Source organism: Nannospalax galili, unplaced genomic scaffold, assembly GCF_000622305.1.
Source record: "Nannospalax galili isolate Female #2095 unplaced genomic scaffold, S.galili_v1.0 scaffold1224, whole genome shotgun sequence".
Classification (NCBI taxonomy): Eukaryota; Metazoa; Chordata; class Mammalia; order Rodentia; family Spalacidae; genus Nannospalax; species Nannospalax galili.
In genome coordinates, this window is record NW_008351701.1 from 357434 (window position 1) to 371048 (window position 13615).

Here is a 13615-nt window from a genome sequence, read left to right on the forward strand (position 1 = left end):
CAGACTCAAGGGAAGAGCCTGCAGGTGGGCAGCATGCTTTGTGTGACCTAGCTTGAGGCTTTCCTGGTGGGGGGTCAGGAGGTGCCAATCTCTACTATCCCTGGCAATGCAGTTCTCTTTTGCCTTTCCTTTGCTTCCTTCCTTTCTTTTAATTCTTGAGGCACGTTGCTAGATACATAGCTGGCTTGAACTCACAATCTTCCTGCCTGTAGGGTAGCTGGGACTTCGGCACACCACCATGCCTGGCTTCCACATTCATGGACAGAAGAATCTGGGAGTAGGTCCACTGGGTTTACTCTCCCAGGCCTGCCCCACCTCTTTTTTTTTTTAATTAACATACAAAGCAATGTGTTTTATTGTCATTCATACCTTTTTGTTGACCCTCCCCCTCAGTGTTCTACCCCTGCTTGCCTCCTTGCTGGCCTCCTCCTGGCCCCCTTCTTCCTCCCAGTCACCTCTTTCTGTTTTCACATGTATTACATTGCCCTCTTCCCCCAACCCCTCCCTTTTTTGTCCTCCGTCACCCCTCTAGTTTTATGACCCCTTCTCCCGATGACAACAAAGGGAGGCAGGTGTCTTGGGCCTCCAGATCCCTGTCTTGGGGGAAGGGGAATTGGAGCCCAGAAACCATTTTGCTTGGTCTCTGACTAGGGGGACTCAGGAAACTCCAAACTTACCCACTCAGGTCCTGGAACAGCCTCGGCGCTCCTCAGAGGGATCTCTCTGCTCTGAGTATGGTTTGGGCATTATGATTCCGAGACTGGGGACTTCCTGAGGACAGACATTGCTGTCCCAAGAGGTCTTCATTCCTACTCCCCAAATGCTCAGGACAGTCTCCACTCTTGGGACAAGTTGACACAGAGGAACCTTTTCATGGGCTGGCAAATGAGCAGGATAAGGAAGGGAGCTTTGGGCTAGATGGACCTCTCTTAGGGCCAGCTTTCCACAGGAGCTTGCCCCTCAGCATTAGTCACAAAACAATTTAAGACAGGGAAACCTCTACCTGACACACTAAATTCATGACCTAGGCCAGTCTCGTTCTCCGTATCACAGGCCCCCTAAAGAAGCTGTTAAATAAGTCCTGTCAAATGGTATGGCCACAGAATGACCCAAGAAATCAAGATTGGAGGGTCAGTGCCTCTGAAAGACTCCAGAAGTTGGAATTTGTTTGCTAAACTATAAAGGCTGCTGGGGACCTACTCTGCCTAGAAAGGGTGGGGGTGCGCGGGGGTTGGTGGGGTCCTGTCTGGATTTCAGCTTATCCACTGTTTTCATGGGTGCAATCCTCCCTCAGGGAGTACCGTGGCAACAATGAGATTAGAAGATGCTTTGGGAAGTTAAACGCTCGTAGAACAACTCCAATAAATGATGATTATTGTTGCGGTTTCTGTAATTATTGGGTTTGAATACAACTGCTGTTGGTAATGGGAAGGAAAAGGGAAGGGGGGCAGATGATTGAAAGTGGGGGAAGAGAAAGGTTTCTCTCTCTTTCCTTGGATCTACTCATTGAGGGGACTGCTTCCTTCTCTCTTGGGTCTGCTGACCTAGGAGCTTTGTGGGGGTGGGGCTAGGGGAGGGACCCTGGAATGAAGAGCTCTAAGCCAATTCAAGTCAGTTCTTATCTCTATGGCACCCATCACCATAGTACCACAGGATGCAGCAACCAAATCCATAAAAAAGATAGGTCCTTTTCCACAATGTCTTCAGATGGGTTGGAGATAAAGGAGGGGGTAGGCAGAGTCTTCCAAGGGCAGGGTAACAGGTTCAACTTGTGGCCACTGAAGTGGCTGTCGCCAGTGTCCTTGGCCCCAGCAGCTGTGCTCTTAAATCCATAATGTCATTGGTGCCGAGAACTATTCATGCTTTTCCAAGCTGAGCCCTTCTCACCAGGGACAGCTGTGTGTGTGTGTGCACGCACACATATGTGCACATGTGTGCAAACAGAGGATATGACTGACTTGATAATGGTCACTTGACTCCATTGCATAGACCCGTAAGGTCTCCCTAGAGCTCTAGGGGGGCTTAGACAAGCTGGAGGCAGGGACTAGAGGGTTGGAGGGGAGAGCTCCTGCAATAGGCTCTTAAGCTTCTTGACAAATTATCCCTAGAGCCAAGCACACACTGGGTACTCAATAAAAGTTTGATGAATGAGTGACTGAGACTGGGCAGCTGGAGGAGGAGAGGAGGCAGTAATTGATCAAGAGGAGGAAAATTCGAGAGTCACGGCTCCAAATGAGCCAAAATGACAGCAGCTGAGAAGCCTCTGCTTCCAAGCAGGTGTCAGGAGGGGCAATGGCCAGAGTTTGCCTCTCCTTCCACCCACCACTCTGAAGCAGACTTGGCCATCAGATCCCAGAAGTTGGGAACCCAGAAGAACAAGGATGATGGCCTGAGGGGAGAGCTGGGGGCTGCTAGTCCTTTAGCTGCCCTTCTGTCAGGATGGACTAGAGCAAGAGACAGGCTTCCAGGGAAGTGAGGAATTAGGTTAAAGCTGAAGAGCATCGAAGGTTAGACACGGACACAAGTAACTGAAGGTTAGCCTCTCCTTCTCTAGAGTCCTTTAATAGGACAGCAGGCCATCTGTTTAGAGGAGGGGAGCGCTGGCCTTTGGCACTCCGGATCTCAGCAGTTCCAGCTGGAGAAGCAGGCTTTTCTGCCTCGGTCCCTGGGGCTGGGTAGGGACAGAGGGTCTGGGGGAGGATAGGGACCCAACCTGGCAGGCTCTTGGTGTGCATTCCCTGCCTCCCATTTGTCAGGGGAAGTTTTTAATTAATGGTGTGTAATCTGATCTGGCCCTTCTTCCCGCTGAGCACTGCTTTCAATCAGTGGAGCCATCTGCAACGGCAATTCATAATTCTCCTAAAAGGGAGGGGGACTCAGGATGGGTGCCTTGGTGATTAATACAATTAGCCTTTTATGTTGATGATTGTCTTAGTGGGAGCAGATGATATGAGCTCAGAGCCTAGGCAGTTGCTTCCGATTGGCTGGCAGGAAGCCCCTGGCCTCTGCCCACCCCCTCACCCCTCAGCCCTCACCCCCCACTGCTGGTCTTTAGCATGCTCTCTCCAGGTGCAACAAGGACAGGCCTCCTTGGAATGATTCTGTGCGGGTAAGGCCAGGAAGGGGCCAGGCTCTGGGACACATTTGGTCCCCCAGGACTGGGGGACAGGGACAGCACACTAATCCAGAGACTTGCTTTCTAAGAAAAATCCCTTTGCACTATGATTAAAGACAGAACTGGAGATGTAGCTCAGTTGGTAGAGTCCTTGCCTAGCAAGCAGGAAGCCCTGGGTTTTATACCTAGCTCCGCATATTATTAGGCATGGTAGCTTATGCCTATAATCCCAGCACTTAGGAGGTAGGGGCAGGAAGCTCAGAAGGGTTGTTTGATTGTTTATTTTTTGAAACAGGTTCTCACTTTGTAGGCCAAGCTGGCTTCCAACTTGAGGCAAACCTCCTGCTTCCAAGGGTTTATAGGCCTGAGCCTTTTTTTTTTTTTTTTTTTTTTTTTTTTTTTTTTTTTTTGAGACAGGCCTCAGCTGGCCTGGAACTGTAGCCCTGGCTGGAACCCACTATATAGACACTCACAGAGATCCACCTGCCTCTACCTCCTGAGTGCTGGGATTGAAGGCCAGAGCCACCATGCCCAGCCTAGGCCTGAGGTTTTTCAGCATGTTAATTAAGGATCCTGAGCTCACGTCCCTGTATTTGAAAAAATACAGCAGTTAAAAGACTGCTGGCAGAATTATGTGAGAAGTGTTCTTACCATATTTGACACATAGTCAGAGCTCATCACTTAATTACCATCACCACCACAGTAGATTCCATTTCACTCAGGCGAGCAAGACTGCTTTCCCTGTGGTTCCTGGTAAGGCCAGGGCTGTTGCTAAAGAAGGTGCTGCCTCCTTCCCATGCCTGGGCTTAGCTACGGAATTGTGTGATTGTCTGTGTTTCAGGAAGTGGGGGTGGACTCCCAAGGAAAGAGATGTAGAACATCAAACACGAGAAATAACGGACTCCTCAGAGCAAAGAATTGAAGCATTGGCGTGATGAAGCTAGGAAAGCTGGCCTGGAGAAGTTCAGGGCCGAAGGAAGCCGAAGGGCAGTAGCTAACTGAGAAGCGGGCCTTTGAGGATTTGGGGCTTCATGTGAAAGTAAACAACAGGAGCAGGTTATGGTGCTGCACACCTGTAGTCCCAGTGCTCTGGAGACGGAGGCCAAGCTGAGCTACTGACATCTTGTCTCAGCTGCACCCGCCCCCAACCCCCCAAAACACCAAGAGCATGGGGTGCGGTTGAGCTGGATGTGCTGTTCCTGCGGCTCTTTGGTGACCTGGAGGAACTGGAGGGGAAGTGGGCAGTACTGAACACCCAGTGGGAGGAGGGTTGGCTCTCACTTTTGAAGGCTGACTGTGTCAAGTCAGTACAGCCCCTGCAGTATGCCTCCCATAGAGCCCCAGGCCTGCATGTGTGCCAGCAAGACTCAGGACGGACTCCAAATATTCAGAGTGACCAAAGCTGACATCTAAACTCCAGGGAGGTGAGGTCCTGTGACTCAACTCTGTGAGAGCACCAGAACCCCACCAGGACCCTAGAGCTAATCTTCTGCAGCCCCACAGATCTACAGACCCACAGGCCCAAGCTGGTTTAGAATCCTTCCGTCTGTGGTAGGCCAGAGCCAGCTTTCACGATGGCCTGCAGTTGGCTGCAGATGCGCCCTGCTTCCAGACCCACATCAACTGGGGTTGAAGTCAGCTTGGGACTTCAGAAGAAACCCAAGCAGCTTGATGCTGGGGCTGCCTGACCTGCATCCACAGAGGCAGGCACTGACACAGCTGTTCTTGGAGGTGACTTCTTTAAGCCCTCCTTTGCAAATAGCCCAGCCCCGCTAAAGCCCATTCCTTCAAACGGCCTTTGTCTGCAGGGTTTTGAAATTTCTGGGGGTGTTTTCTGTTTAGGAGATGTGATCTTATTTATCTGATGTGAATGCTGCTTCTTACTTTGCAATTTAACTTCTCTTATGGTGGAGGTTTTTTCGACATCTTTATTTTAAAATAAAATACATCAAACTGTACAGAATTGAATAGTTAATAAAGTGAAAGTGATAGTACCAGTCAAAAGAGAGAGAGAGAGAGAGAGAGAGAGAGAGAGAACACTAAGATGGACCAGGATGACTGTCATCCATAATGATGTCAAATGATGACCCACAAATTGTTCAGGGTGGTTTGTTTGTTTGTTTGTTTTGAGGCAGGGACTTGCTATGGAGCCCAACTGACTGTTAGCTCCTGATCCTCCCAGAGTCTCCCAAGTGGTACAGACAAGGGCCAACCTGTCTAGGTTGGTAGGGATTGTGATGGAGACTCCTCTGGGTTAGGAGAAAGGATCACCCAGAACACTGTTTCCATACACTCTCCTCCATGACCCAGAACAGCACTACAGAACCGGGCCAAAGAGAAAAGAGCTTGATCACAAGAGATTTGTTATCTTAGAGCTCAGGGCCAGGCTGCGGCAATGTCAGAGAGAGACAGGGAGGAAGGTAAGAGCTAATCAAGATGAAGCATATAGCCACGCTGTGGCCACTCTGGGCAGCTGTGGCAGGGGGTCAGCATAGCCGAGATCTGCAATCACTTCTCAGGGAGAGCTATACGGAGGCACATTTACATCTGCAAAGCTTCCGAGGCGAGGCACGGTTAGTGATGGGGGGTTCTAGGAGTCCACTGGCAGTAATTAATAGGCTGCAGTTACTGGACAGAAATAGGAGAAATGAAAAACAATGTTCGTGAGCTCTGATTAAGGCAGATGAAGAGGTAGCAATTGCCAGAGGGGGAGGAGGCCAGAGACAGGAGCAGGGACTAGTAATCCTCACCTCAACCACACAGACAAATGAAACAGGGTCCAGCCCAGCCAGGGTCCAGCCCTGAGTCAGAGAAGAGGCTAGGACAGTGGTCAGGGGGCACCTGAGTCTTGAGTCACAGGCTAACTGTGCTCCCTCTTTCTGGGAATAGGCTCCTGGTCACTCCCTAGCTGGATTTCTTCCTGAATTCCAGCTTTGTCACGACTTCTGAGGCTCTTGGCTTCTAGATCTGCCTTCTCTGAGCTCCCACATGCTCCATTTCCACTTCTGCCCTGACACTGAAGCACCTTTCTTCACAATTATTGGAGCACCTGTCACTACCTGAACAGGAAGGCCTTTTAAAAACAATAGTATTTTTAGTCTACTTATTTCAGGAACAGTTCCCTGACTTTACTATCTGTTCTAGGAGAGAGGCTTCATGCTTTCATTGGTTTCTGCAATCACAACCTTCTCCTTTTTTGCTTTTGTTTTATGTTTTATGTTTTGCTGGCCTGAAATTATGTAGACCAGGCTGCCCTCGAACTCACGGAGATCTGGCTGCCTCTGCCTCCAAACTGCTGGGATTAAAGGCGTGCGCCACCACAGCTGGCTTGTTTTTTTGAGTCTCACTTTGTGCTGTGGTCTGGCATGGAACTATATAGTCCAGGTGGGCCTCAAATTTGTAGCAATCTTAATGCCTCAGCCTCCCAAGTGATGGTATTACAGGTATTGAGTCATGAGCTACTGGAAGACCTTCCTCGGATATTCTGAGCTTGGTAAACAAGCTGGACAAGGATTAGAAGGGCCACTCCCAATGCCCTGCTCAGACAAACACCTTACCCCCTAGACTATTCTGTGTTAATGCACCCTTACCACAGAGGTTACACTGCATTAGTGATCCCCAACAGCATTTCCCCTTCCCTGATGCAGGGATGATATGCACTGGCTCTAGGGGGGTCACAACTAAGGGCAGATTTTGATCCTAATAACAAATTGTGTGTCCACCTCTCTATGCTAAGTGACTGTAAAAATGTTAGTTTCTCTGGGCTGGAGAGATGGCTCCGTGGTTAAAAACACTGGTTGTTCTTGCAGAAGACCCAGGTTCGAATCCCAGCACCCACATGGCAACTAACAACTGTCCGTAACTCCAGTCCCAGGGGATCTGACAGCCTCTTCTGACCTCCGCGGGCATTGCACCACACGGGTGCACTTACGTAACATGCAGGAAATACATGAATACACATAAAATAAAAATAATATTTTTTAAAAATCTTAGTTTCTCTGCTTTTCCTATGGCAGCTCCATTTAGACCTGGGGAAACTCCCTTGGGTTTGTTTGTTGGTTGGTACTAGTGATTGAGTCCGGGGTCTTAGCATACACTATTCCACTGGAACTGTTTTAATATGTCTTTGACCATGGCAAGGTAGCAGATTACCTGGCCTGCATATTTGGTCCAACTAATAGACCATCTCACATGAACAACTAATACGTCCAACCAAAAAAACATCGATTGTAAGAATATGTGCCACTATTTTATGAGTTACTATGAAAGAACAAATAATACCTTGTAATAGTCCATTGATTATAAGATGTCCCAAGTCACTGGGCATGGTGGCACATGCCTTTAATCCTAGCACTCCGGAGGCAGAGGCAGGCAGATTCCTGTGAGTTTGAGGCCAGCCTGGCCTATATAGTGAGTTCCAGGCCAGCTGGGGCTACAGGAAGAACCTGTCTCAAAAAGACCAAACCAAATAAAACCAAACAAAAGCAAAGCAAAACAAGTAAACAAAAAAAAAAACCCAAAACACTTTTTTCAGAACTTCATATGTAAATACTGTATTTGCATCATCTCCGCCCTCCGCCAGCTCCTCCCACGTCCCCCCACTCCCCGTTTCTTCTTCCTTGGATGTTACATATACATAATCCATTTATAAAATACACTCTCACATGTAGAAGATGCACTGAGTCCATTTAGTGTTGCTCACGTGTACACGTGTCTAGGGATGACCACTTGGGACTGGGTATGTGCCATGGAGCTCACCCCAGGAGAAACCTGATTCTTCTTCTTTCAGCAGCCATTGATTTTTTAAAATATTTTATTGTTTTTGTTTTATTTTTTGTGTATGAATGTTATACCTGCATGCATGTAAGGCCACCTGTATTGTGCAATGCCCTCAGAGGTCAGAAGAGGGCATCAGATCCCCTGAAACTGGATTATAGGCAATTGTTAGCTGCCATGTGGGAGCTGGGAATCGAGCACATGTCCTCTGCAAGAGCGACCAGGGCACTGCTAAGCCATCTCTTCAGCAGCCATTGATTGCCTACAGCTCTTCATAGAGATAGGGCCTCATGACATCTCCCTCATCCACATGGGCATGTCAACTGACTAGTGTCATTATGTGTCTTGTTGAGATCTCATGGGTGCAGCTTCCGTGTCATGTCTAGAAGGCACAGTAGTGACGTTTGGGTGGATTCCTGGAGCTTGGGCCTTCTTTAGCAAACCTGGCAGAAACCCCTTGAGCTGGTTGGTTTCCCTGTAGCTGCCCTGTCATACTTCTGCCAAGTCTCCATAAAGTCAGCACTGGAGCTCACTGGAATGCATGCTGCCTAAACTACAGATGGAAGTTTCCAGTTGGCAGGCTCTGCACCAATTCCACCCTCTCAATTCCCATCGAGTTCTCATCATATTCCGCACGAACTCCTTGATCTTCTCCTCAAGGTTTTCACTGTTTGGTATCAGGCCAGCTCTTTTGCTTCAACATACCCATTTCTGTCAGCATCAAAGTGCTCTCAGTTTTCCAGGAACTAGGATGCCATAAGATTGGCCAGATGCAGTCAGGGGGCTGGGGCTGTGGGGCTGCCATGACCAGGATCTCCAGTATCACAGTGCTGTCACTTGGCACCACCCAGCTCCGGCATTCCTGGGACCACAATTTTGAGAAGATAATAGCTTGGCACTCTAACACTATTATCCAACCACTTCCCACCCACCAGGTTATCATCCCAGAGCCTCCAAGCAGTGTCATGAGAAGATGCCGAGATTAGTCATTTTCTCCTAACAGGGCTAAGACAGCTCCCTTAAGCTGCGACATTAAAGCCAAGCAGCTGGAAAGGGCTTAGCCCTTTAATGCCAGCAGCTGTATCTCCAGTGTGGCTGCTCTACTGAGGGGCTGGATGCTGTCCAGGAGTGTTTAGCCCCAGTCAACCTACATTAACCCGGGAGGAGAGAGTGGCCTGCTCCCTGAGAGGAAAGGAGGTGGGTCACGGAAGCACCTCCACCCCCAGGATTTGCTTTCTGACAAGGAAGAAGAATCTCAGCCCCTTTGCATCTCTGCAGCTACTACAATCTGGACAGTGTCATCTCACAGGTAGAGAGCTTTCTCTGTGGTAGGAACAACTCACCTAAGGATGGAGCCACTTGTTCGTTTTGACAACAAAGACTTTGGGCCATTAACCACAGACTCATTTTCTCCTCTGAGAGCTGAAGAATTCTTCTGATCCAGGTATGCATACATGTGGATACAACAGATTAGTTCTTTGTGGAGAGCCCTGGGCCCCACAGGTGAGGAGAAAGCTGAACCATCCTCTGAAAGCCCTGGCACAGGGCAGGCTGCTGAAGAGAGATCACTCGAAGTCTTCTTACTGAAAGCCAGATGGTAAACATGAGACGGAGGGAGAGCTAATGCCACTCGGGGGAAGCCAGAGAGCTAATCCGCCGACACCTTCCTAGAAGCGGGCTGATAGCTTGGCTCAGGCTCATCTGCCCTTGGCTTTGAGCTTCACAGCACAGAGGCCACACACGAGTGGCCTGAGAACAGTCTGCTACCTGGAGCCACCTGAAGGGCCTCTATCAGCTTTCTCTTTCTCCACACAGAAAATAGACCAGGATCACCAAGTTCAGGGCCTCTACACTGCCATACAACTCCCCAAGCACTTGGAAGTCTGTCCCAAATTCTCTCCTTAGCAGCATGGGCTGCCCTGCCCTTTCTGGGTCATTTTTTGGGAATGCAGAACTATATCCACACAGTCATCAAGGGAATCTTGGCCGAGTTGGTTGGTATGACTTACAAAGCTGGGCATGGTAGCATGTACCTGTAATCCCAGCACACAGGAAGCTGTGGTGAGAGAATCCTTTTGACTCTTGTCTCAAAAACATTCTTACAACGAGAATTCTGAAATAAAAATGAACACCGACCACTTCTTTCTAGGTTGTTTTTTGACAGTACTGGGGATTGAACCACTGGAGCCTCACACATGCTAGGCAGGCACTCTATCACTAAGTAATATCCTCAGCCCTGTTTTTACATTTTTTATTATTTTTTATGTGTATGAGTGTATTGCCTGTATGTGTGTAAGTGCAACTGTGTCATGCAGTGCCCGCAGAGGTCAGAAGGTGTCGGATCCCCTGGAGCCGGAGTTACGGACAGTTTTTAGCTGCCATGTGGGTGCTGGGAATCAAACCCTGGTCCTCTGTAAGAATAGTCAAGTGCTCTTAACCGCTGAGCCATCACTCCAGCCCCTTGTTTTTAAATTTTTTATTTTCAGATAGGGTCTCACTAAGCTGCCCAGGCTGGCCCTGAACTCACTCTAGCTCAGGTAGGCTTGATATTGCCTCAGCCTCCTTAGATTTGAGAATTACAAGCCTATGCCACCAGCCCAACTTGTGTTCCTCATTTAATATTTGAGGAACAAAATCCTTCCTTGCATGAGATACAAATAAAGTTGGGCCTAAGTAAAGGCCACATAATTACTAGGTGTTATATAGTAATAACAGGGCTCACAATGCCTACGAAGTGTGAAATAGCATGTACCATGACTGACCTGTAGGCTAAGAGCTGGAATTCTCAGGTTCTAACCCCAGGTAACCAAATCACCTGGCAGCTGGGACATAGCCCCCATCCTGTTGCCCTCACAGGGTACAGAGAGCTCAAGTAGGCGAGAGCACTCTGATGTAAGTCACTGTTAAACCTCCAAGAGATTTTTATGGAGAGTCAGGGTTTTTTCAAATGACAGAGGAAGGCTGGGGATGTAGGTCAATTGGTAGAATGCCTTCCTGTCATGCTGCTTGAAGCCCCGGGTTTGATTCCCAGGACCACATAAACCAATTGTGGTAGTGCACACCTGTAATCCTGGTACTCTGGAAGTGAAGGCAGGAGAATCAGAAGTTCAAGGTCATCATCAGTTACATAGCAAGTTTGAGACCAGCCTGGGCTACTTGAGACCCATCTCAAAAACAAACAAAACCAAACCAAAAAAATTCCCTCAATAGTCCTACTTCCAACTGTGAGTCTCCCAAAGTGGCCTCCTCTCCCACTCCACGTGACTGCAGAGGTCAAAGACCTCACATACTACAAGGTTATTCCTGGTCAGCTGTCCTCCACCTGACCATGAATAGAAACTATCAACAAATATAACTCTGAGAATCAAGGTCTAATAAATTACATAAGCTAAGCAGCTCCTGGCCTGGCGCCTTCACTTATTTACAAAATATATCAACTACAGGAAGCATATATTTTTTTAAATTACTAAGTTCTTAGGTTAAGTGGTCATTCTCCAAACCCTGTGTACACTAAAACACAGTGCTAATAGGCTCCAACTCTACATGCTTACGTTTTTTCCACATTAATGGCTAAACCCGAGTTATCACCAAAACCACATTAAAGTGCGTTGACTGAGAACCTATGTGAGTTGTACTGACTAGAACACTCAGCTCTGTGTCATGCTCACTTCTTAAACCTGGACTTCGACAATAGGTCTTTCTGTTTATATTGAGAGCCCTAGAAAAAAGATTGAAGGACTAAGAAAACCAACGAGCAGGAAACAAGCAGGCAGAGCAGCACGTCCCCAATGCGTCCCCACAGGGAATACATGAAATTAGCATGTGGCTATATACATGTACACAGCTACTGTGGTGTTCCCGTCAGGGTTCCACTGGCTGCAGTTCAAATTGCCCAGTCAACCATGACTCCAAAACACCAAATGGAAAAAAATCCCACAAATAATTCAACCTAAGTTTTAAATTGGGTATCATTCTGAGTAGGCATAAGGACATCTGTGCCATTCTGCATTTGTCTCTAGGACACAAACCACTGCTTTGCCCAGTATATTCACAATATATAGAACATCTGCCTGTTTACCACTTAGCTATCAGATTGACTATCATCCATCATAAGCAACCCTTATTTTACTTAGTAACAACCTCAAAGCACAAAAATACTGCAATTTGGATATACCAGAGAAACCATAAAGTGTTTAAGTAAAAAATGGTGAAAGTTATTGATTTAAGAAAGCAACTGGGGGGCTGGAGAGATAGCTCGGCGGTTAAGAACACCGTTCTTGCAGAAGACCCCGGTTCAAATCCCAGCACCCACATGGCAGCTAACAACTGTCTGTAACTCCAGTTCCAGGGGATCCGATAGCCTCTTCTGTCCTCTGCGGGAATTGCATGACACGGGTGCACTTACCTACATGCAGGCAATACACACACATAATATTTTTAAAAAAAAGAAAGCTATTGGTGGGAGCTGGAGAGTTGGCTCAGCAGTTAAGAGCACTGGCTGCTCTTGCAGAGGACCCAGGTTCAATTCCTAGTACTTACATGGCGGCTAACAACCGACTGTAAATCCAGGTCCAGGGATCCAATGCCCTCTTCTGACCTCTGCCTGCATTGCATGACACTGATACACTGACACAATATAGGCAATAGACTCATACACATATTTTATGTGTATGAGGGTATTGCCTGCATGTATGTGAGTGCACCCATGTCATGCAATGCCACAGAGATCAGAAGAGGGCGTTGGATTCCCTTAGAACTGGAGTTAAGGACAGTGCATAGCTGCCATGTGGGTGCTGGGACTCGAACTCGAGTCCTCTGCAAGAGCTGCCAGTGCTCTTAACCACTGAGCAATCTCTCCAGCCCCTGGTATGGGAATTTTATTTTTTTTAAAGAAAGCAATTGGTGGCAACACTTGGGAGGCAGAAGCAAGCAGAGCTCTGTGAGTTTGAGGCCTGGTTTACACAAGTTACAGGGCAGCCATGGCTACATAGTGAGACCCTTATTTCAAAAGAAAGAAAAAACGATTGTGTGCTAAAATTATCTGTGAAAGAGTAAAGACGAAAAGCAGGGTGGAGAGATGGCTCAGTGGCTAAGAACACTTGCTGCCCACTTGCTGCCCTTGCAGATGACTGGGGTTCAGTTCCTAGCACCCACATGGTGGCTAACAACCTCCAGTTCCAGGGCAGCTCATGCCCTCCTCTGGCTTCCATGGATTCTGCACACACATGGTGCACTTACATACAGGCAAAACACTCCTACACATAAAGTAAAAATAAACTTGAAAAAAATCTAAGTACAGACACACACGTACTAGACATCATTAAAAAGAACATAAAATTTAAAAAACTGCTCAGCGGTTAAGAGCAGGGGACCCAGGTTGGGTTCCCGGCAGCTAATAACCATCTTTAACTCCAGTTTCAGGGGGTTCAATGCCCTCTTTTGACCTCTGTAGGCATTGTATGCAAATGGTACACTTACATGCATGCAAAACTCATGCACACACAAAATTAATTAAAAAAAAAAAAAAGATGGCGAAGGCATTCAATTTATGGGTGGAACTCACACGCAGAAAACATTCACCTGACAGCAATGAGTTGTACCAGACAGCACAGGGTACAGGAAGATCTCAGTAAGGGACCCTGAACCAGTGTCACCAGGCCATTTCCTTACGGAATTCAGGTCCTGAAACAGGTTTGAACTGACAAGTCTAAGAATTATTGCACA

General features: G+C 47.7%; 1 pseudogene; it reads left to right on the forward strand.

The window, feature by feature from the left end:
• Positions 1–4049: 4049 nt before the first annotated feature.
• Positions 4050–4803, forward strand: LOC115066901 (annotated as a pseudogene).
• Positions 4804–13615: the final 8812 nt, after the last annotated feature.